Consider the following 22,543-nt stretch of genomic DNA (forward strand, 5'->3'; position numbering starts at 1 on the left):
CAATGTTCCTGAATAAACTGCCTTGAAAAAAAAAAAGAAATAGCCACCAGTTTTTCAGAGGTAGAGGCCCTCTTCTAACAGTGTAGCCTGAGACATCAAAGCAAGGATGGTAACAACATCTAGAATTGTTTGGGAATAGGGTATCGTGGCAAACATTGGAGAGCGCTGAGCATTGTTTACACTTTTGCACAATGTGCTGAGGCATAGATGAACACCTCTTGATCTGTTCTTGCCTGTACATCTAAAAAAGTGGTTAAAGGTGATCAAATATAGACATTGTTTAGATACCTGCATATGGTTGTTCCTCACGTAGGAGTACACTTCCTCCATAGCTAATGCTGTGGATAGATGGGTTTCAAGGAATAATTTAATAAGACATTTCTTTTTCATGGCAAATGCCCAATGTCTTCACAAAGTTATCTCTCCTTCCTCTCCCCCTTCCCTTCTCTCTCTTTCTCTCTCCTGCCCTTCACACTCCCATTCTTTCTTTCTAAGTCACTTTGGGCCCATGACCCACCCAGAGATATAGCTAGTAAGGCAGGAGTTCCCCAATGCCCACATCTTCCAATGTTTACCTACTTGTAAACCTAGTCTTTCCTACCAGGTCTCAACTCCAGACTATTGACTTCTTAGTCGTGGGCAGCCCAGACCTTAGACCAGGAACTGATCATCTACGTAACTAATAGAGCCAAAGAGTACACACCAGAAGTTTAAAAAGAACCAGTTTTTGTTTAAACTTAATAATTCTGTATAACAGGATAACATTCTTTCATACACTCCTTAACTGAACAGCCTCATATCCATAAAATGCAAATGATATGCAAATGCTGATGATATGGCAGGACAGTAAGTTTTGTAGGGGAGCTTGAACAGGGACATTAAACAACAGTGGTTTGGAGAACATCAATTTGCTTCAGCAAACTTCCCTTGTAAGAATTAAAGCAAAGGGAACTTCCCCATGCTGCCTTGCTTAGGGATGTGGCAATGGTCTCTCTTCTAACTGCTCACAGAGCTTATAAACCAACAGGTTTCAATGTGCTATCAGCATCTTAGGTGCTCCATTTTGAGTTGATCCATTGGGGCTTAGTTAAGGAGATTAGTCCAGATCAACAATATCTGCCTTAGTTTTCTGTTACTGTACCTAAATACTCCATAAAAGAATAAAAAGTTTTGCCTGCTTGTGAGCTGGGAAGTTGAATCATTCAGTGTTGTGAGACAATATTTGTTACAGTCTTTTCTTGCCATTGGAGACTGCAGAGTACTGAGGTCTCATGGGACATCATATGAACCAATGAGCTCAGTCAGTCTCAAGGTAAGTTGTGAATTCATGAATAGACTCAACCACTGGTGAGAGGAGAGCCTTCACAGCCCAATGATGTCTTAAGGATTCCATGTGCCCTATCTTTTAATTCCTTGTAAAGCAGATGAGATTTCTGCATGAGCTTTGGGTAGGACATTCAAACCATAGTGGTCTCCTGTGAATTTAACAGTAGTGGTAAGGAGTATTATTCACCATGTGTGTGTTTACCATGTTCCAAACACAGTAATAAATGCTTCCCGTGTCTTCTCTCAGTAATCTCATGAAAATCTCATCAAAAATCTGCTAGCACATTTTTAGATAAACAGGTGACATTCAAAGAGACCAACATCAGGCAGCCAAAAAGCTTCACAACAAAGCTTCAAATTAGAATTTTGACTTCTGCCAAACTTGGTTCCCTGAACATTCATGACATAGAGAAATTTCAAGCCTTTACCATAGCTTTTGGGCCACTGGGGAATCTCCACACCTACCTAGGGCATGAAGGCTATTTAGCATTGTTTCTTGGTTGGCGGGTCAACTTCTGAACAAGAAGTTTAAAAGCTTGCATTCAAAGGGAGTGCCTGTCTTGTAGCTTGTGCCATAATGGGCTCTGATTGGGATTTTCCTTTGCGAGATCTTTGCCACCTCAAGAAGACCAATTCCTGTTTTTCTTTACTCAGGACCTTCCCACAGGACCACTGTTGCTGCTTCCTGCTGGCTATGACTCCATACACAGCAGGGTGTGCTGCAGTGAGTAACTGGCCCCAGTGTGTGGCCATGAGCAGGATCAAGAAGCGATCTTGTAAATCAAACCTGGTACCTGATGGACTTGGGGAAAACATGTGGAGGGGGTCTCTGAAGCTGAGTAGCAATCCACGCTGAGAAAGAAGAGGAAAAAATTTTTAAAAATGTCTTGTGATAATATAAAAAGTGTTTCTATTCCTGCACAAAGAGAGACACACAAGTCTGACCCCTTGCTTCCTGCAGTCCGACTCACACCAAACCATGTGGATGGAGAAAGGAAGATTCTTGCAAAATCTACTTCATAGTTGCCTTGTACATTACACTTTCTCCGGAAGAATTGTGATATCAAGAAGGCAAGTGCAAGACAGTCTATTTTGTAGTCACATGAACTGAGTCAAAGGAGCCAAAGATATGGCAACATTTCATCCGCCATTTAGGACAGCAGACCTATGACTAGAGTTTGAGCCTGAAAATTAGTACTTCATTACCTTATTTATTGAACTTTTTCATTTCTACAGAAAGACTCATTAATATTGAAATCAATGCCCTATGATAATTCTTTAGCTATAACCCAGATTTTTTGCTCCTGTTTTTTTGGGGATGAAAAAGAGATAGTCTTTAAGGAATAGATGAGTGCAAGGGATGTGAGTATTTAAAGTCTTCTTATTGAAATGTGATGCAACAGAAGTCCTAAATATTCAGCAAAACAAACTTTCACAAAGAGAAAATCATCTATGAATCATCTTTTAGATCAAGAAATAGATTATTTGCATCCTAGCAGCCTCTTTAATGCCAGCAACTGTGTTTGCTACAGGGCAGACCAATGTTGCAATTAATAGCTGAAATAAAGTTTTCAGGGTAAGAGAAGAAGGCTCTTTGAGGGTGGCTCTTTGGTGAGGTGATGCACAGAAATATGTAGGACAGTACTGTGGCAGGGGAAGGAGGTCCAGAGAACAGATGGTGGTTCAAACAGGGTAGGGTTTGCTGTTAGTTCCATAGGGGGGAACATGGGGAACAAGAAAAGGAGATGGGAAGACTCGTCATCAGAATAGCTCCCTAAGACTGTTGCTGCTTCTTAACATATCTGCTTCTAAGCTGGCAGTGCAAGCTCATGGTGAGAACCCCCAAGCTACCTCCACATACAGTATCGGGCTCTGTCTCCTACAATCTGTGAGGTTCCAATGGTGTTGAGATAGCAAGCGAGCCAGAGGAAGAGACTTACAAGAGGCTCTTGCATCTTTAAAAAGCTTAGCTGTCCAACTCCCACATGGCTGAGGGCAAGACAGGCGGAGGAACCGCACACTCATTAGTTGCTCAATTTCAAGAGAACTGAGAACTGGATGTGGTTGAAATAGAGCTTTCTCTTTTAAATTGTTCATCTTTTCCCTTTTATTGAAAATGGATTCTTTTCTCATACAATATAATCAGGATTACAGCTTCCCCTCCCTCTCTGCCTCCCAGTTCCTCCCCATGTACCCTCCCCTCAGGATTCACTTCCTTATTGTCTCTCACTAGAAAAGAACAGGCTTCTAGAACTAACAACCTCCCCTCACTATCTAATCATCTTCTAAAGATTCCAAACTCTTAAACCACCACATTCAGGCTAAGAGACAGACAAATGAGTTGGTTATGGATCACAGACAATTCATGCCATATCACAGTTTTCTTCTTTCCTCTTTCTACTAAAAAAAAAAAAAAAAAAAAAAAAAGAAAGAATTTATTTGTTTGTTTTTATGTATATGAATGTTTACCTACTTGTATGCACACATGTGAACTACATGTGCATGCCTGGTGGCAGGGAAGGTCAGAAGATGGCATCAGATCCCCTGGAACTAGAGTCACAGACAGTCGTGAGATACCAAGTGGGTATTGGGAACCATTCTCAGGTTCCCCAGAAGAGCAGCCAGTGCTCATAACCACATAGTGCAATTTTAAAACACTTCTGACTAATTATAAAAAAAATTGCCTTGCAAAATTTTAAAGTTTGTGTAACAATATCCACCTGTACTGAAACCAATGGAAAGCCCAAATAACCCTAAGTTGCTTTTACTTACTTGGCTTGCTCACCAGCTTGCTAAGTCCCCTGCAAAGAAATATGTTTTCAATTGTTTGTTTTTGTTGTAGATATTGAAGTTGTCTATGTTTTTCTTTCTTTCTTTCTTTCTTTCTTTCTTCCTTCCTTCCTTCCTTCCTTCCTTCCTTCCTTCCTTCCTTCCTTCCTTCCTGCTTGTTTTTGAGACAGGGTTTCTTTGTGGAGCTCTGGTTGTCTTGGAATTCCCTTTGTAAATCAGGCTGGTCTCCACCTCCGAAATCCCCTTGCCCTGGCCTTCCAAGTGCTGGGATTAAAGGTGTATGCTGCCACTGCCAAGCTGTAAGTTTTTAAAGAACTTCTTCAGATTTAAAACCAGTTGAAACCACTCACCCTTCTTCTGAGTTCTTTAAAAGTCCAGTGAGTGACCATTTTGATATCTGAGGGACCAGACTGTATCCCCAGAGCACAGTAACGGTACTTTGAGGTGTCATATAAAGATCCATATAAAAATTGCTGGAATTCATCAGGCTTTATTTCCATTAACACTCTCAAGCCATGTCCTCTAGCTTGGCTCTCCCTCTTCCTCACAGTTGGCTGCCTTTTGAATAATGCTTTTTGGGCAGTTTGTCTGGTATCTTTTAATGTTAAGTTTTTGCTGACTTCATGAGCTAAGAGGTAGGGTTTGTAGACATTGGTATGAATTGCCCCCTTTCAACATAGAGAATGAGGCACCACAGGAACAGTAGACACTTGTAAAGGTCTGTGAAAGAAAGGCTAAAACTGCAACAAGGAGAGTTAGATATCTGAGTGGGAGTACAAAATGAGAGATCCAGGAGTATAAAGTTCACTCAACCCATAACAATGAAAACTAAGCAAGCCTCAAAATATCATCAAAGATAAACATTGACTCCCCAGCCCTGGGAGCTATATGAAAAAGCAGCAGTAAGTACGCTTCCAATGATCCTAAGAATGACTAGATTTATCCTTCAATTTCATTTGTTAAGCATATTATAAAATGTGAGGACTTTGTACATGGTCACACACTCAGAATTGTACTTAAACCCAGATCGCTTCAACTCAACCAGTCATGTTCTTGTCACAAAATTCTACTAACTCCTAAAATCGTTCCCAAACCATCGGGATGCTAGATAAGTATGTTGCCAATGAGATGTGTGATCTGTAGCTCTATTGGGATGTCAACCATGAATAGGCAAGATGTAACTCTTTTCCTGCAAAACTGAGAACTTCAGATGTTGGTGCCCTCTGTCCCTAGCATTCCATCTTGGGCTTTAAGTGCCTGTCTCCTAGAATTAGTCAGTTTGTGTTACAGTACTGGGTTTAGAGTGTCATGACCCTCAGCTCTTAGGATTATAGTTCCTTGGATGCCAGAGCTAGTAATTTTGGTGGTTTTGTGTTATTCTCTTAGGGCTTGCAGGATTTCTGCCATCTTGGCTCTTAGTAGCTTTTCACTTTCTTCTCAGCTTTAATTTCAGGTTTGCACAGTCTCTGCTCTTCAGCCGACTTCTAGCTATTGTTGGTTGTGCTTGGATGACTTTTAGTCCAGGACTGTTTGCTTTTCATGCTACCAGCTCAGTCTGCTCTAGGAACAACAAAGAACACAGTAGGCAAGAGAGTCATTCATATGTGACGTGACTGAGACATAATACTGCAGCACTGGAGGGTAGTGTACAGGACGGACGACTACAGGAGTGACTTGAGGGAAGATGGTGGAGGGCTGGTTATAGACAGTCACACATACACAAAGTCTCTCTATTGCTGGCCATCTACTCTCAACGTAGTCATGCTGGATGCAGGCACGCTAGGCTCACTGCCCCAGTGTCATGGGCAGAAGAGGAATTCCTTTCTCACCGTATTGACAACACCTGTAGGCATACTAAAGAAGCAGTGGGTAGGGCCATCTGAAGTAGTTACAGCTATGGTGATATGGGATCTTCCTGAAGCTATAAAATGTGTGAAACTGAATTATCCAGGGCTGTCACAAGGTATCTAGCACCCACGACAGAAACAAAGTCACCCAAAAGCAAACCCCGAGCTTGGAACAAGGGCTGTGACATTAATGGTGGTTCCTATGGCTGTCATAAAGTTTCTTGAGAACTTCTGATTATTAAATGGTAGGCTCCTTGGGTAGCCATGAGGGGTTAAAGCAGCCATGATTTTAGCTAGAGACCACTTGCCTGATTGTCAGCTCTTATAGTCTGATGACAAAGGGCAGTAGAAGAGTTTGACAGCTCTTTCAGGGAGAGAGGAGAGAGAGAGAGAAAGAGCATTTTGTTCTCTCTACCCACATGGAAAGATTTTCCCACTCTGGCTAATGACCCATACACCAACATCTTTTGGAATCACGCTCATAGATGCCTTCTCCCTTGAAACACTTGCCAATTCTATAGGTGTTCCTTAATCCACCTGAATTTATGGCTTAAAAGTAACTGTGAGAACAATTGGATGTTATAGCTTATTTAGGGGCATTGCTCTAACTTCCCCAGAGGAAGGAAATGACTGGAATGAAGGGTTCTTAATGATGCAGGTTAAACAATGGTCAGTAAACAGCAACTGAAGAGCTGTACGCTGAGAGTACTCTACCAGTAAGATCTGAGAGAGTTCAATAGGGGGGAGGGGGAACTGCAAAAACAGGGAAATCGGGCTTAAGGTGAGAGCTCACAATCTCAGTCTTATTTTCAACTGGACTCAGCGGAAAGAGATCTGAGCTGTTTTCCTCATCCTTTCCCTCTACACATATAAACTGGAATCACAGGCCTCTTATCCCAACATTTCTGGGAGATTTTTTAGCAAAGGTGACTTCGTGGTGGTTGCATCTAAAGGTTATCAAAAAGTGCACGTCTCTGGATGCTGTAAAACTTATGGCTTGAGTCAGACGTAGTGATGTGAAAAAAATGCTTGTACGGGGGGCGAGGGGGATGTGAAGCAAATGACATCCGGCTGGCCTACGTGAGCATGCTAAGTTCTAAAGGTCCAGTTCTATTCCTGATTTTCACTCTGCTAACTTCTCCCACTCTTCACTGTTTCACTAATGTTATATTTTATAGGCTACCCTCAAATAATTGTATTCTGCCTCCAATGTGCAATTGGTAGGGAAGTTGTGACAACCTTATTCTACTATTCTGTTGGATGACTATTAGTATGAAGAATGGCAGTGGAGGTGACCCTTTTTGCCCTGTAGCTCACTGTTTTCTCTGAAACTAAAGAGATTGAGTGTAAAGACCCTACTTGTGTAAGATCTATTGATGGCGGAATTACTAAATCCAAGGAAAACACACAGAATATCTTGAGAATATTCACTTTTGAAAATGTGTTGCCAAATTTCATTAAGTAAACGTCAAAGCTACATGTCATACACACAGGGACTACTGTTATAGGTTTAGGAGTAATGAGGATGTCTGGCATGTACTTTAGAGGGAGAACGTGATTCTGATCTGGATAAGTGGCTCTTATTTTCATGACCTCAGAGAAAAACAATCCTCAGTAATGAAATCTCCAGGTGGTACCTTGGAAGCCTTCTGAGATATGAAAGAAGGCCAAGAAGAATTAATGAGACTAAGAAAGATGTAAGAAGCTTACAAGAGAGAAAGAGGAGAGAGAGAGAGAGAGAGAGAGAGAGAGAGAGAGAGAGAGAGAGAGAGAGAGAGAAAACATCTCTTTAGAAGTAATTACCACAATGGTTGCTTCCCATCTGGTGTAGTACCAGAATGGAATTCCCACAGAATGGGAGATTCAGATGTAAGGGTATCCCTTAGCTGGCAGGACCTGTGACCTAAAGATCAAATGCAGCCAACAAATTAAATGGGGAAGAACCTGAAGAACTGTGCCCTTGACAGCAGTAGGAGAAGCAATCAGCCTGGTGTGCAGGTTTAAGTCAGAATTCAAAGCAAGTCTGTGACCTGGCTTACCCTTATTCTGCTCTCTGAAACATGTGGCCTTGGCTTCAGTTGCAAGTTGGGCCTTGAATCAGGCCAGACCCCACACAATGGGGCTCTCACTTTCTAGCTTTATTTCCCTTTCCTTTCTCTTCTCTTCCTTTTCCTGCTGAAAATCCTCAAACAACAAGCTCGTGGTCTTAGCCTTATTTTTTTGTCTGTTTCTCTTAAACCTTGCTTCAAGCTTTACTCTTCTACAAAAGCAGTAGTTAGGTCTTTTCTTGTGTTTCTTGCAAAATTGAGGATCATGAAACCAGGAACTTTCTTTTTTTTAACTTTTTTATTATTACCATTTATTACAATTTATTCAACTTGTACCCAGGCTGTGGTCCCCTCCCATCCCACCCTCCTTCCCTCTTCTCCCCTATGCCACTCCCTTAGTCCACTGATGGGTGAGGTCCTTCTCCCCTTCCCTCTGACCCTAGCCTATCAGGTCTCATCAGTACTGGTTGCATTGTCTTCCTCTGTGGCCTGGCAAGGCTGCACCCCCTAGGGGGAGGTGATCAGAGAGCCTGTCACTGAATCCAGGAACTTTTCTTATGAAGCATATTCTTCTCCTTTCTGTCCATCCACTGGTCTTCAGGGGCCCCAGCACTGAGCTTGCATTTGATAGCATCTATTCATAAAATGGCAGCCGAGGAGTCAGAAAAATAGGAAGAAAAATGCACATGTGCAACAGCTGCAGAAAAAGAATGGAGCCTGGTTTGAGGGAGGGGATTTGAGGCTTTAAAAAAAATCTATCCTTTTTGGCACAGTTCATTTGGTGACTTTGATGTTTGTGGGTCTGGGTGATGTAGAAGTCTTGTCTTAGTAAATTATCAGTAAAATCCACACTGGCAGCAGAAAAAGTAGGCAAAATGCAATGACCTCTTCAGGTTAGAAGGTGGTGCTCTCAGGGAATTTGCCAGTATTTCTAGGGTGGGAACAGTGTGTGTTTGCTGAAGCCAACACTTTTTCCTTCTTTGATCTCCTCTGCTGCCTTTTGGGACGCCTTAGACGCTGATTGCTTGCTACAGTGAAAGGCTTGTTTTGAGTTCCGCGTTCACTTTCCAGTTCTGGCCACAGGAATCAAAGGGAGACCTAACCAGCCAAAGTTCTGCTAATACACCTCATGGAATCATTTCAAAGAGTCAGGGCTGGCATGCCTTAACTCTTGTCAGCTTCCTGTACTGTCATCTTTCATACTCTGGATTCACACCAAAGGCAAAGGAAATGATGGCATTTCCTTTAACTGTGAGATTTGAGGAGAGACTTCTTGTTGCTGTTACAATTACTCAGATATACTAAATATTCGAGTGTCCAACAGTATGACAGCATGAAGTCTGCTGCTGCCTTGATGTCTTTGATCACTTGCTTATGAGCCAATTATTAGATTACAGTTGGGAAGACTGTTACAGCTCATCTGTTTTTATATCACTGGCTCCTAGCTGGATTCCTGTTTTATGACAGAAATTAATTTTTTATTAGATTTGTGATTAACTATCATTTTACTTAATTCTAGTGTGTATCAAGTCTAAACCAAACCGAATGAATCCAAAGGAGGTCCATGGTGTGATGTGCAGTGCTCTCCCCTCCCCCAAAGATTTGTCTAAGACTCAAGGTCTGAACTTACAGACGTGTCTTTGTTTGGAAGAGAGTCTTAGATATGATTAGGTTAAGATTATGAAGTTATCCTATGTTATCCCTGGGTTCCCAAATTCAATAACACAAAGAGGGACACAGAAGCTGGGTTTCAAATGATGCACAAATTACTGTTCCCCCCACACCAGAATAGTTGCCTGGCACTGATCCCAGGATCTCTAGAAGGAACCAACATTACTCGTGTTTTAGTTTCAAATTATACCTTTCAGAATAGTGAAATAATGGGTTTTTGTTACTTCTCACCACTGAATTTGTAGTAATAAATTATGGTTCGCCAGAATCAGATATAAGATATCTCTCTCTCTCTCTCTCTCTCTCTCTCTCTGTTTCTCTGTCTTTCTCTTTCTGTCCGTGTGTGTGTGTGTGTGTGTATCAGCCAAAGCAGTTCTCAGTTCATTTTGTGTGTGGGCAGGTAAGCGGAACATGGACCATGTCTAGTGCAGAGCATTGCACTATCCTGAAAGTTCACTGAACCAGGAATTCCTGCTTCAAGTTCCAGTCCAATGTCAGTATGTGTGAGTCCCTCTTTCTTCCTAGACTTCTGTTTTTCCACTACAGAAGGAAGATGCCCAACATCCCCCAGACAAGGTGGAGGGCAGTGAGCTTGTAGAAGCGGTGAATGTGAGTGAGAATTACAGGAGTGGCATATTTTAAAGTCTGACTAGTAGAACATGTGATGGCACAGAATGTTTAGATTGCTTAGTAGCCTCCTACCAGTGAGTCTGCAGTCCTTATGTCCTTTTAGAGTCAGGACACTCATGTTTGAGATAGACCCAGGCCAAAGCTTACATGTCATTACATGTTTACGGGGACTTAACAATGTTCAGAGGACAACATAGCTGTGTCTGCTGTGTGGCTGTAGATAAATCAATATAAAATGGGACCAAGAGCATTGCAAGCTATAAAAATGGTCTGTGCTGAGAAGACATCATTCCTAAGTTTTGTCCTCATATGGAAGGTGGGCCTTTGCCATCAGCTGCAAGAATTGGGTCCTCCTTGGTGGTCCACAGCTAGTTGGGGCCCAAGCAGCAGCCTTAAGCTGTGACTGAAATGGTGCAGATCTTTCCTTTGCCTTATTATAAAAGCTCTTGTCAGAAACTCAAGAAACAGATGGGGCTCATCTCATAGAGCCCTTCTCCGGAACAGGCTCTAGTATCTACTTGTCTGGTTGGAATATGAGATCTATTCTTTCTTGGTGTGGAACTTGTTTCTTTAAGTCTCAGACTTAAAAAAATCTAAAATAAATTTTTCACTTGTTAAACGACAATCAGGTAACTAGGCAGCATTGTAAATTTAACAATTATAAGAGATTTAAAATATTTAACAAATATAAAGAATAAATGCATAAATCATCCCACAGTCAAAATTGCAACTCTCAATTGCTCAGCTCTAGACAAAAGAAAATCAATAAAAATCATAGATCAGAGTAACACTCTGAACAACCTAAGTGACATATAAAAAGCACTATGTACAACTAGAATACCTACATTAAGTGTATGTGCTACAATCTATTGTTTGACAGTAAGATGTTCAGTTACAGTCAAAGATGAAAGCACAAGGAAAATCAGAAAATATGTGGCCCTGAATAGAAACAAAAGTAAGAAAATTACACTATCAAATGCTTAACATTACAAAATATGTAACTTCTAAAGACATTAGCACACTTTTCCGGCTGAGGGATCTCAGAAAACAAGAGCAAAGCAAACACAAAGGAAACTGAAGGAGAAGAAAATACAATAATGTTGAGAATAAAGCTCAATGAAATATAAAATATTAGCAAATAGACTCCAAGAACATAGAAAAAGACAACCAGTGCATCGCTAAGGAGTTTTGGGAATGCAACTCTGATTTGGTATTAAAAAATAGAAAATGGTATCCTTCTCCAAGAAGAAGAAGAAGAAGAAGAAGAAGAAGAAGAAGAAGAAGAAGAAGAAGAAGAAGAAGAAGAAGAAGAAGAAGAAGAAGATTCTTTCAATGCGTACAAGTAAAACTATGTGAACACTTCAACACTATTTCACAATAAAAAGCTAGAAATAGCAGGAAAAGCTAAAATAGCAGAACTGATATCTTTATAAAGCATTTTACAAGTTCTTGGTCACTGAGCAATGTCCAGCATTAGTTCCCTCTCCTGGAGTGAGCCTTACATCCAATCAAGAGTGTTTATTTGCTCCCCAAACCATTGCACACATATATTATGCAGGCAAGTCATCATTGTAGATCACAGGGTTGGTGGCTGTGTTGGTGTTTACAAGTGTCCTCTAGTAGTGAGCAGAGTACTTTCCAGAACCATGACCGCTAGTCACTGGGGGGGAGGAGGGGCAAAGGCTCTAATTAGTACTAGCTTGACTTCTCTGTGTCCAGTGAGATATATAAATGTTGTCTTCAGCAATAGAGCCTTACCATCAATTTGTAGAGAGCAACCAATAACTTTGGTAATGCCCTAAGATGTTTGACAGTTTCCATGGGGCTCCTTTGGCCAACAACTCAACTAGGTATAACCCATTACTTTCACAGGACGTTACACCATGGCCCCATGGGAAGATCAAAGACTATTTTTCTGATAAAGGAGCATAGCAATAAAAGGACTTCTAATGACATTCCACTCTTCCAAAGATCAACACCTCACTCAGCCATTATCAGAGAAGCTTCTTGAAGTAGATGAAAACTAGCAGAGTCTCACAGACAGACAATGTGGGACTCTGAATGGAACATTCCATTCTAAAAGGGTTGTTTCCATCAGACTTCTCCCCTCAGGGATCAGGGAACTGTACCAAATGAGAGGCAGAACCAGTAGGGATGGATGACTCCAAGGAAACAGTGCCTTCCAGTCTTTCAGGACTGACACACATACGAACTCATAGAGACTGTGGCAACACGCCCATGGCCGGCATAGGTTCAAGCTAGTCAGGGTCCCAGTGCTGAGACAGGGAAGTAAACTTGGGCTCCATCCCCAAGCAAGAATCTATATCCAAATGACATTTGCTTACAAAGAAAAATTTAGTTTTCACCAATGGAGTCCAATGGAGTGGGCATACTAATCACATTTAAGGACAGGCCCTATGCCCAGCAGTGGATGGTTAGCACAAAGCAAGCTCAACAGTGTTCTTGTAGACTTTTTGTCTTATATTGCTTTGTTTGTGCATTTTATTGTCTCACTGACCTTTTGCCTGTATATTACAGTTTCATGCGTGTGTGTGTGTGTGTGTGTGTGTGTACGCAGCCTAGGGTTTTGTTTGCTTGGGTCTTATTAGGAGAAAAAGAAGAAAGACAAATACTTCCCCTCGTCCCACACTTAACCCGTTCATCTTAGACCACAGGGCTTATTAATGTTCAGTAAAATGGCTAGGACTGTTCAGATGAAAATAGCCACTCTCTTCATAAGAAACAAGCTACTTGAAGCACATGCTTACTTTCCCCCATTGTCCCACATGGAGCTGCTTTCTCCACTGAAGATGAACTCCCAGAGCAGTTCTGTGGAGTCTGCATCCTCTAAATACCTGCCTGGAATCACCTGTGTTTCTTACATGTATCTACCATCACTCCTACAAGATACTGAAACAGGTTACATACCTGACAGACATCTCTACTGTCTATGAAGAGAAGGACTCCCCTCCAGGAAGAAGCTGTCTCTGGCTACCTCCTGTGTTATGCTAAGTACATACAGACTGTTCCATTCAAAGCCAGTAGCTGTATACAGACATTTAAATTCATTTAAGTCAAACAATTCACTTCCTCTGTTGCACAAGCAACATTCTGAAGCCAGCTTGCCCAACCTTTTGACACTGCAGCATGTCATCTACGAAGTTCACAGTCAAGAACTACACAATTGAGTTCTACACACACATTACAAAAATCCTCTCATGATGTCTTAAGTAAGCTTAACACTTGCAGTGCTGTGATATGCTGTATTTATAGCTATCGTATGAGGGCTCAGTACTTTCCTGTGTCTAACGACTGCAATACAGAGCAGCAGAGAAACTTCCTCCTTTGCAGGAAGTTCTCTGGGATGGCACAGGCACAGAGGCTTAACTGAGCAAAGTGCCGTGTAGGGGGACTTTTAAATTCCTGTTGGCTGTGACTATTATTTCATACCGGTTCCAAAACTGTTCTTGAATAAAACCAAAAATTTTGCAGATTATTTGTGTTACAAGTAGTTTATATGTTTCTATCTGCAATCGCCCTCCCCAATCCTCTTGATACATGTCTCAGCGCCCTGTTGCTGTGAAGAGACACCATGAGCAACTCTTAGAAAAGAAAGCATTTATTGGGGGCTGGCTCGCAGTTTCAGAGGCTTAGTCCATTATCAGCACGGCAGGGAGCGTGGTGGTGCACACGGCACTGGAACAGGAGCTGGTAACTGGCCTGTGTGTGTGTGTGTGTGTGTGTGTGTGAGAGAGAGAGAGAGAGAGAGAGAGAGAGAGAGAGAGAGAGAGAGAGAGAGAGAGAGAGAAGAGATGCTAGCCTGGCCAGGGCTTTTAAAGCCCACCCCCCATGGTGCACTTCTTCCCGTAGTGCCACAACTACACCAACACATCTCCTTATCTTTTCAGAGAGTGCCTTTCCTTGGCATTCAAATATATGAGCCCAGGAAGCCATTCTTATTCAAAGCAGCACAGCATACACTTAGAAGCAATGCTCCATGCCAGATAGCCCCGGGTAGAGTTCATAGGCTATCAGTACCACATTCTGAAGAAAGTGAACCCCGGACCACAGCTTAAAGCACAGAACTTTGAGGGATGACACTTTTTTTTTTCTGAGTTAACAATCACAAGGGATTTTTTTTTAAAGTTCATGTAAATTAGTTTCTACTTCTACTCACCACCATTTGAGGGGTAGTAGAAATTCTCATAATCCTATAGATTTTTTTATCTCACAAAATTGGGTCAATTACACTACTGCCTTGCTGCTTCATCATCAAGAGAAAGTGGTTCTGCCCTGTATCTTCTTCTCTTTTGACATAGAGGGGACAGGATCTCTCCAGGAATTCCAGGCTGGCCTTGAACTCACAATCTTCTTATCTCAAAGAGCTAGCAGTGTGATTTAGTTGTAGAGTGCTTGCTTAGTCTCTAGGTTTAAATATCAGCATTGAAAAGCAACAAAACCTATCCTTAAGGATAGGAGCCCCACAAGGACCAAATATATCTGAGCACAGGGTTTTTTTCTGAAACTGTTTCTCCAACCAAGGACGATGTATGGATATAACCTAGAACCTTTGATCGGATGAAGCTCGTGGTAGCTCAATAACCAATTGGTTTCCCATAGTAAGGGGAACAGGGACTGTCTCTGACAGAAACTCAATGGCAGGCTCTTTGACTCCCCAACCCCCAAAGGGGGAGCAGTCCTGCTAGGCCACAGAGGAGGACTTTGCAGCCAGTCCTGAAGATACCTGATAAAACAGGATCAAATGAATGGGGAGGAGGTCCCCCCTATCAGTGGACTTGGAAAGGGGCAGGGAGGAGATGAGGGAGGGAGGGTGGGATAGGGAGGGTGGGATTGGGAGGGAATAAGGGAGCGGGATACATTTGGGATACAGAGTTAATAAAATGTAACTAATAATAATAAACAATAAAAAAATCTAAAAAAAAAAAACCAAAAAAAAAAAAAAAAGAAGAAAAGCAACAAAACCATTAGCAGAGTAGAGTAGAGTAGGGTTGTGTAGGGAAATTCATAGCTGCTGTTCAGTGCACATTCATTGAGCTAGTCAGTGAAATAATTTGCATGAATTCCCTTTATAGCTTCAGTCTGTCCTTCACTATGTATGTGTATAACTAACGAGGGGGCTTTACCTAATGACGGAGTGTAGTCCTGACAATATGAAACCTGGGGAGAAGAAATGATAGATAGTGAGGGTTTTCTTTTAGCCTTTTTTTTTTGAAACTAAAATCAAGTAAATTCCTGAAAGCTTTCTTAGTCACAGTGATATGGTTTGACTATTGTCCCTTGACTGCACCTGGCTGCAGAGCAAGTAGATAGGCTGCTTCTTATACTGGCTGCAATCACATGAGAGTTTTTTTTTTTTTTTTTAGTATCCTTTAAATGACTATTGTCTCCTGTTTTAGCCTTTGCTCCCACAAGCTTTTGTGATTCAAAAATCTAGACACAGCTTCAGTTCTGAGTTTACAAAGCCACCCTCTGTCCTGAAGGAGCGGGCTGTCTTCACAGGTCTCATACATACATACACACATGTGGCTACATGATTTTAATGTTTTTGTAAAAGACCATGACCATTAAAGCATAGCAAAAGTTGGATTTAAAAAAAAATATCAAGTGGCTTCTGAGTTAATGGGCAAGCAAAGCCAGATGAATATCTCCATCAGGGAGACACAGAAGCCACACTCTGTGTTGTCAATTTGGAAGAAAGGTTGGACTACTCTTGGAAAAACTTTCTGCAAAGGAGGACTGAATGTTCAAACCAGATAAGCACCCCGTCAAGCCAAAAATGAGGATGAGAGTCTTTGGGGCCAAAAGAATGTGAAGATTAGGTTGTTCTTTCTGAAGCCAGAGCCCAGATGTTAGGAGCTGGCCCAGCCCATGACTCAGTCTCCACTGTTTTCATCTCACAGAGGGAAGAAATTCTGTTCCCAGTATGGAAGAAGCTGACTTCGTGCTGGGCTATCTAATGCTGCCTTCGCTTCCCTGGCTTCACGTGTATTCATCCTCATCGGTGTTCTTTGGGCCTCTGCATTCATTTGCATGTTTCATAAGAACACCTTCCCGTAACAGGAGAAGTGAAATGGCTCTGGCTGGCTGTTTTACACCTTGTCTTCTCAGAATTACCTTCTTTGTTTAATTTCATGGGGTGGAGTAAAGGTGAGAGTGTCTGAGGAAGTCTTCCTTTCTATACGTTCAGCATCACTTTAGACCTCATTGCAGATCACAGATATCCTCAAGTACTCTTTAAGGATGGTGAAAAATAGATTCTCCAAATGTTGATTTTTATCCAGTTCTAGTTCTGCAAATTCAATTTAAATAAGAAGTGAATGTTCCAAATTTTGTTCTGTCACTTTATTTTCCCTTTCAGGTGGCTCCAGTTCTAAGTTTTTCAGGGATGTAAGAAGCATTTTTGGAGACACCTGGCAGTGGTTCAGTGCATCTCATTTCTGTGTTAGAGCCTCATATGTCCTTTGGCTCTTCAGTGTGTGTGGATGCCTGGGTACCTTTGGCCTAGTGGTGGCTATAGTTACATAGCAATTGGTTAGTGTTGAGTCTTGGAAATTGCCTCATCCTCCTGTCCCAAAATACATGCAAACACAGCTCATCCTGGGACAGGACAGTACCCTGGGTCAGAAAACAGGAGGAGGAGAGAGTGCCATAGAGCAGCTAGGTGAGTCTCTATCTCTGTCTTCCTTAATGAAAAGCAATGGAGCTAGGGTAGGAAACCATGAAAGCTCCCATATGAATGAAGCCCGGGAAGCCTGGAGAATCCTAAGGTAACAATGATTGGGAAGATGGAATGCATAAAGGCTCAACACCCCCCTTCTGCTTGCAAATGGAAGAAAGTTCTCCGCAGCAGCCTGTCGACTGATGAAACTACCCATTTGTTTTGGAAAGAAGCTAGGAAATAAAAGAAAACTTAAGAAGGTGCTTGTCCAAAATGGCTCCTTTTAATGAACTCTTAAAAAACACACACACACACACCAACATCAAAACAACCAAAAGTTTGTTTCCCCAGGAAGCAGAGATTTCTTGTCTCCCACAGGAAATTCCAAGAAGCTTCTATGTTCTCCATGTTGCTGAATGTTTGTGAAGCTGTTGACCAGTTGTATGAGATTATGAGTGTTCATGTTAGGATATTTTAGGATGTAAACATGAATTTGACGTCATATGAACAATTTATTTTTGGAATTTATACTGAACAAAATGGATCAGTCTCCTACAAAGGGAACTTTATGTTCTGTAAATTAGATTCACTGGCATGTTCTTTCTTTGCTTCCCTGGGACTCACATTTAATTTCTGTGCCGTGTTGTTCCCTATTCTGACAAGCTCTATTCTCTTTCCTCTGCCCCAGCAGGGCACACACCAGGCTTAGGAGCAGCAGCTTCTAGCTGTTTTTACCGTCTACATTCCTGGTAGAATTACAAGCCTTCATCTGCTGATTATGCTTACCTCAAAACTATTTTATATGCCGAGCATTTTGCTATGGAGTAAAGATACAATAGTTTAAAAGATAGGGATAGTGCCATGTTGTCAAGCTATTTTCTAAATATTTATGTTTATACTAGTAGATATATATTTTGGCCATAAATGATTATTTTTTGGCAGTGCTAGTGGTTAATACATAGAGTCACAACTGGCCAAAGTGCTGAGGATAAGTGATTGTAAGTGCTCTGCTCTATCAACCTCTTCTCACCCAAGGCTCAGGGAGCATAGCAGAAGACTGGTTAGCAAAAATGTAGAGACTAGAGGAAAAGGGAGGAGAGCTGTGAAATGCTGTTCTCTCGACATGATGTGGTGGCTGTATACACGAATTCATACCAGCTGTGGTTGTGTGCACAAGACCAGCACAAAATCAAGCCAGTCAAAATTACAGTACAGATGGTAGAAGAGCTCCCAAGGCCTGAGTCCTGGCTAAAAGGCTGTTGCAGCTGATTGCTGCTTCAGGAAGAACAGTCACCTCTCTCAGAGAGTGTTGCCACTGGTAGATTGACTGCTCACCACCCCAAATGGCCTCACACCCATGCACATATGGGCAATAGTAATTGAACTCATGGTTTCTGTGTTAGGGTGTGTGTGTGTGTGTGTGTGTGTTTTGATACAGGGTCTTACTATATCACACTGGCTGGCTTAGAACTCATTATATTAATAGTGTTGAACTTGAGCTCACAGAGATTGACTTGTCTCCACTTCCCCCTTCCCAAATACCTTGTTTCACCATTTCCTGCTAGAGTCTTATTAATTTAAAACAAAGAGAGAACATGAAGTCAGGAAGAAGATCCAGGCAGGGGCCCAAGAGGTAGTGGGAGGTGAATAATCAAACTACATTGCGTGTATATATAAACTTTCATAGACTAAATAAAACATATTAGTTAATTAATAAAAAAATTAAAGAAGGGCCCTGTTCAAGTACCATACATTACTTATAATGAGGGAAAGTAGACATTAAGCAAAACCTGATTCTTCCATTATAATGAAAATAGTGCTACATTAAGAAAAATCAAAAGCATAAAATGGTGGGATAATTTTACTGGTGAATGTATTGGTGAAACACTCATGTTGACATCCCAGAGAAAATGAGAATTTTTTTTTAGACTGAAGGAAGATGAGGTCTTGTGCAGTTAAAAGTAGTGAGATGCCACTATGAGTGGAGTTGAGAATAAATTTGACCAAGTCTCTGATAAAGTCTTATGTTTCAGTGTTCTGTTACTATCACAATATACCCGAATATTCAACTTATAAGGAAAAAAGGCTTTATTTTGTCTCATGCTTTTGATATTTTAGTTCATGCCTCAAGCTGCCCCCTTTGCTTTTGTCCAGCAGCAAACACATTTTGGTGGGAATGGTATAACTTGGTAAAGTTATTTACCACATGGCTGTGGACTGAAAGAGAGGAATCGTAAAGCCCTGGGGTGCTACTATCACCTTCAAGAGCACGCCACTAATAATCGGAAAATTCCCAATGGGCCTTACACACTCAATATTTTCACTGTCCCCCAATGGTACTAATTTTGAAGATAAGCCTTTAGCAAATGGGCCTTTAGAGGGCATTTCTAATCAAAACCACAGCAACCAGTAAATTTAAGTGCAAACCTTCAGTTTCTAATCTCTCTCAGCAACTCTGCCAAAACCCACATCTTTCAAACACAACAGCTCTGAAGCATTCTTATGGAAGAAACTCCCAAGTCAACAGTAATTTTCTCTAGTGGTTGCTACCATGGATATTAGCTTTTTTCGTATTTTTTATAGTAATCACATATCATTTTTATAGTGCAATGGCATATTTTATAACGATGAACTTTATCTTTAAAGAAAGACAGCCCAGATAAGAATGATGTCTACCCTGTGTGGCTGGCTGCCCGGTTTATATTGATTGGCATGTGGTAGGTCGGTTGGTTTGATCCCTGGCACAGACTAGGCTTGTAAGTGTTTATTCCATTTTCGCAAATTCATCTCCAAATCCCAAGGACTGGGCATGAGGCCTGGAATATTGCTCAATAAATATTTGTTGAATGAATCCATAAGCAAACTTCCAAAAATTACAGTTATTAATTATAAGGCTGCTGACCATGGAAGTTATTTCCTTTAAGAAAGAGACAAAAAACTTTAGCTCTTTTAGGGCCTAGCAGCAGTTATTCAACCACACAGTGATGAGAAAACAAGAAAGGCTTATTTCCTGTCTCAGATCTAACTTTCAACCTGGCCCTAATTAATTCAGGACCCACCAATGGAAGTAGTCATAGATAATTATGACCTTTGAACACTTTACAAACCTTCATTAGGAAAACTATTGATTATCTTATGAAGAGACTCCTGGCCACAATGTTTGTATTACCTACTAAAACCTAAAAGAGTAGTAGGCCTCAGGTTGGCCTAGCTGGTAAAACTTACATATTTACAATAATAAACACAGAAAACCTTTACAGAACTGTATAGGACTATACTCTTATACCTATCATTGTTAATGATGAGCTAATTTTGAGCCAAATGCATTTTCTTGGCTTTGGAGACTGTTATGCATCTTTGAAGCATCAGAGGAAGCAACACAAGATTGACTGAAATCCCACAGTGCTCATATCCTTTTGTTTCCAAACAAATTCCAGACCTTCACCGACAGCACATAAATCCCTTTATACTATGCTAATCAAGAGTTCATCACACAATTTGTGGCATGAGTTACTTCGCTCTAGTTCAAGAAAACTGCTTTCTTATTTTCTTCCCAGACTCTTTCCCTTGGCCTAGGAAACAGAAAATAAATCTCACACCATCTTCATCCATTTCTTCTCTGCCATAACTGAGTGTGCTTCCTTTTTGGTTAGCTACTACCCACCAGATGCCATTTCTGAGTAAGTTACCTTACCAAGCAGCTCACCACTTCCTCCCTCTCTCACCCCACTAGTCACACATGTGGCAACGAGCACTGTATTATGACCCCAGGACCTGTGTGCCTCTTCTCACCCCGTGTCACCTCTCCCACGTAAGTAATTAAAATCAAACGGTTTTAAGATGCTGACATTTCCAACTACAGCACTAGCAACATCTGCTGGGGTTTTTTTGTTTTGTTTTTTTTTTTGTTTGTTTGTTTTAATTAATCCCATACAGTCTTCAAATTTTAGGTCTTCAAATTCAAAGAAGAATAACACAAAAGAACAGCTAATATGTTATTCTCCATCCCTTTAAAACCTAGGATTGTGGGTGTTGGAGGACAGCATAGACTTGGTAGAGAAACCCCCCAAATGTTAACAGGTTATTTAATTTTCTTGTCTGGGAATATACCTAATTTTACTTGGGAGTTGTTTTGTTCCGGTTTTTCTTTGTATAGCCACAGGAAATTTAGTGTTATGAAAAATTTTGTAAAAAAAAACAAAACAAAAAAAAACTTACCTCTGCACAAAAATTATATTGGGATGAAGGTTTGACTTAGTAGACAGTTCAGGGGTGAGTAATCTAGAAAATTTGGGTGTAATTACAAAATTTACAGTAGCCAAGCTGAGATTAATGGTCAACACCAGTACTCTCAGTAATTAGGAAGCTGAAGCTAGAAAATTGCTGAGAGTTTGAGGCCAGCCTGAGCTATAGATAAAGACCTTGTCTCAACAAGACAAGATGAAAGAAACAATAAACACTCCAGTATCTCTTAATAGTATTTATGGTCCAAAATTTTGCCTATATGTAAGCTTGGGGGGAAAATGCCATTCTGTCCCAGTACCCTAATGCTTGGTCCTCAGTTGGTAGAACTGTTTGGGAAGGATTAAGAGATGTTAGCCTTGTTGAAGGACATGTGTAACTGGGGTGGACTTGGAGGGTTTAAAAGACCGCACCATTCTCAGTTAGCCCTCTCTCTGCCTTGTGTTTAGCTAAACACATGAGCTCTCAGCTATGGCTCCAAAACCATACCTGCTTACCTGATACCATCCCCCCAAACCCTGCCACCATGACACTCATGAAATCGCTCTCTAAAACGGTGAGTTCCCCAGTACACTCTCTCTTCTGTAAGTTGCCTTGATCGCGGTGTTTTCTTACAACAATAGAAAAATAAGTAAGACGGCAGATTTGATAAATTCCTTTACTGGTGTCAGAGTTAACGGGCCAATCTCTTGTTACAAAACTGTCGTGTCAAACATTAAGAATATCTGCTATAACGCGTTATTACAAAAAGCAATTATTTGCAAACCACGACTTCAGGAGGCGATACAGAGCTTGCAATTCATACTGAGATACAATTTCACAATGAAAATGTTCTTGTAATCTTTATTCTTCTATTATCTGGTACTATCTCATGAGTCATCTTGTACTGTGCTGCTCTGAAATGTGGAACTCTACAATGAGACCGGTAGGAAAAAATGAAGTCAACCATAACTACCCAATCAGATTAAAGAGATTTCTTTCCAATTCTCCCAGTTTTTCTGTTTTCCTTTGCACTTCCTCCTAAGGACCCCCCCCCCACACACACACAAATGTTTATTTAGCAAGATAAAGATCCTCCAAATTATACTTTGGAGATGTTTTAGTAAAAAGAGGGAGGAAAGCTGGGGAGGTAGTTCAGTGGCAGAAAATTTGAATAACATGTAAAAGGTTCTGGGTTCAACATTCAAGGGTTGGGAGAGAAGATGGGAAGGGGCAGGAGGAAGATGAGAAAGAGAAAGAGAGAGAAAGAGAAAGAAAGAGAGCACTGCCTAAAGAAAGAGCAAATAGAATGACAATAGTTTTGCTAATTC

The sequence above is a fragment of the Meriones unguiculatus genome, chromosome 17, assembly GCF_030254825.1.
Source record: "Meriones unguiculatus strain TT.TT164.6M chromosome 17, Bangor_MerUng_6.1, whole genome shotgun sequence".
NCBI classification, from domain to species: Eukaryota; Metazoa; Chordata; class Mammalia; order Rodentia; family Muridae; genus Meriones; species Meriones unguiculatus.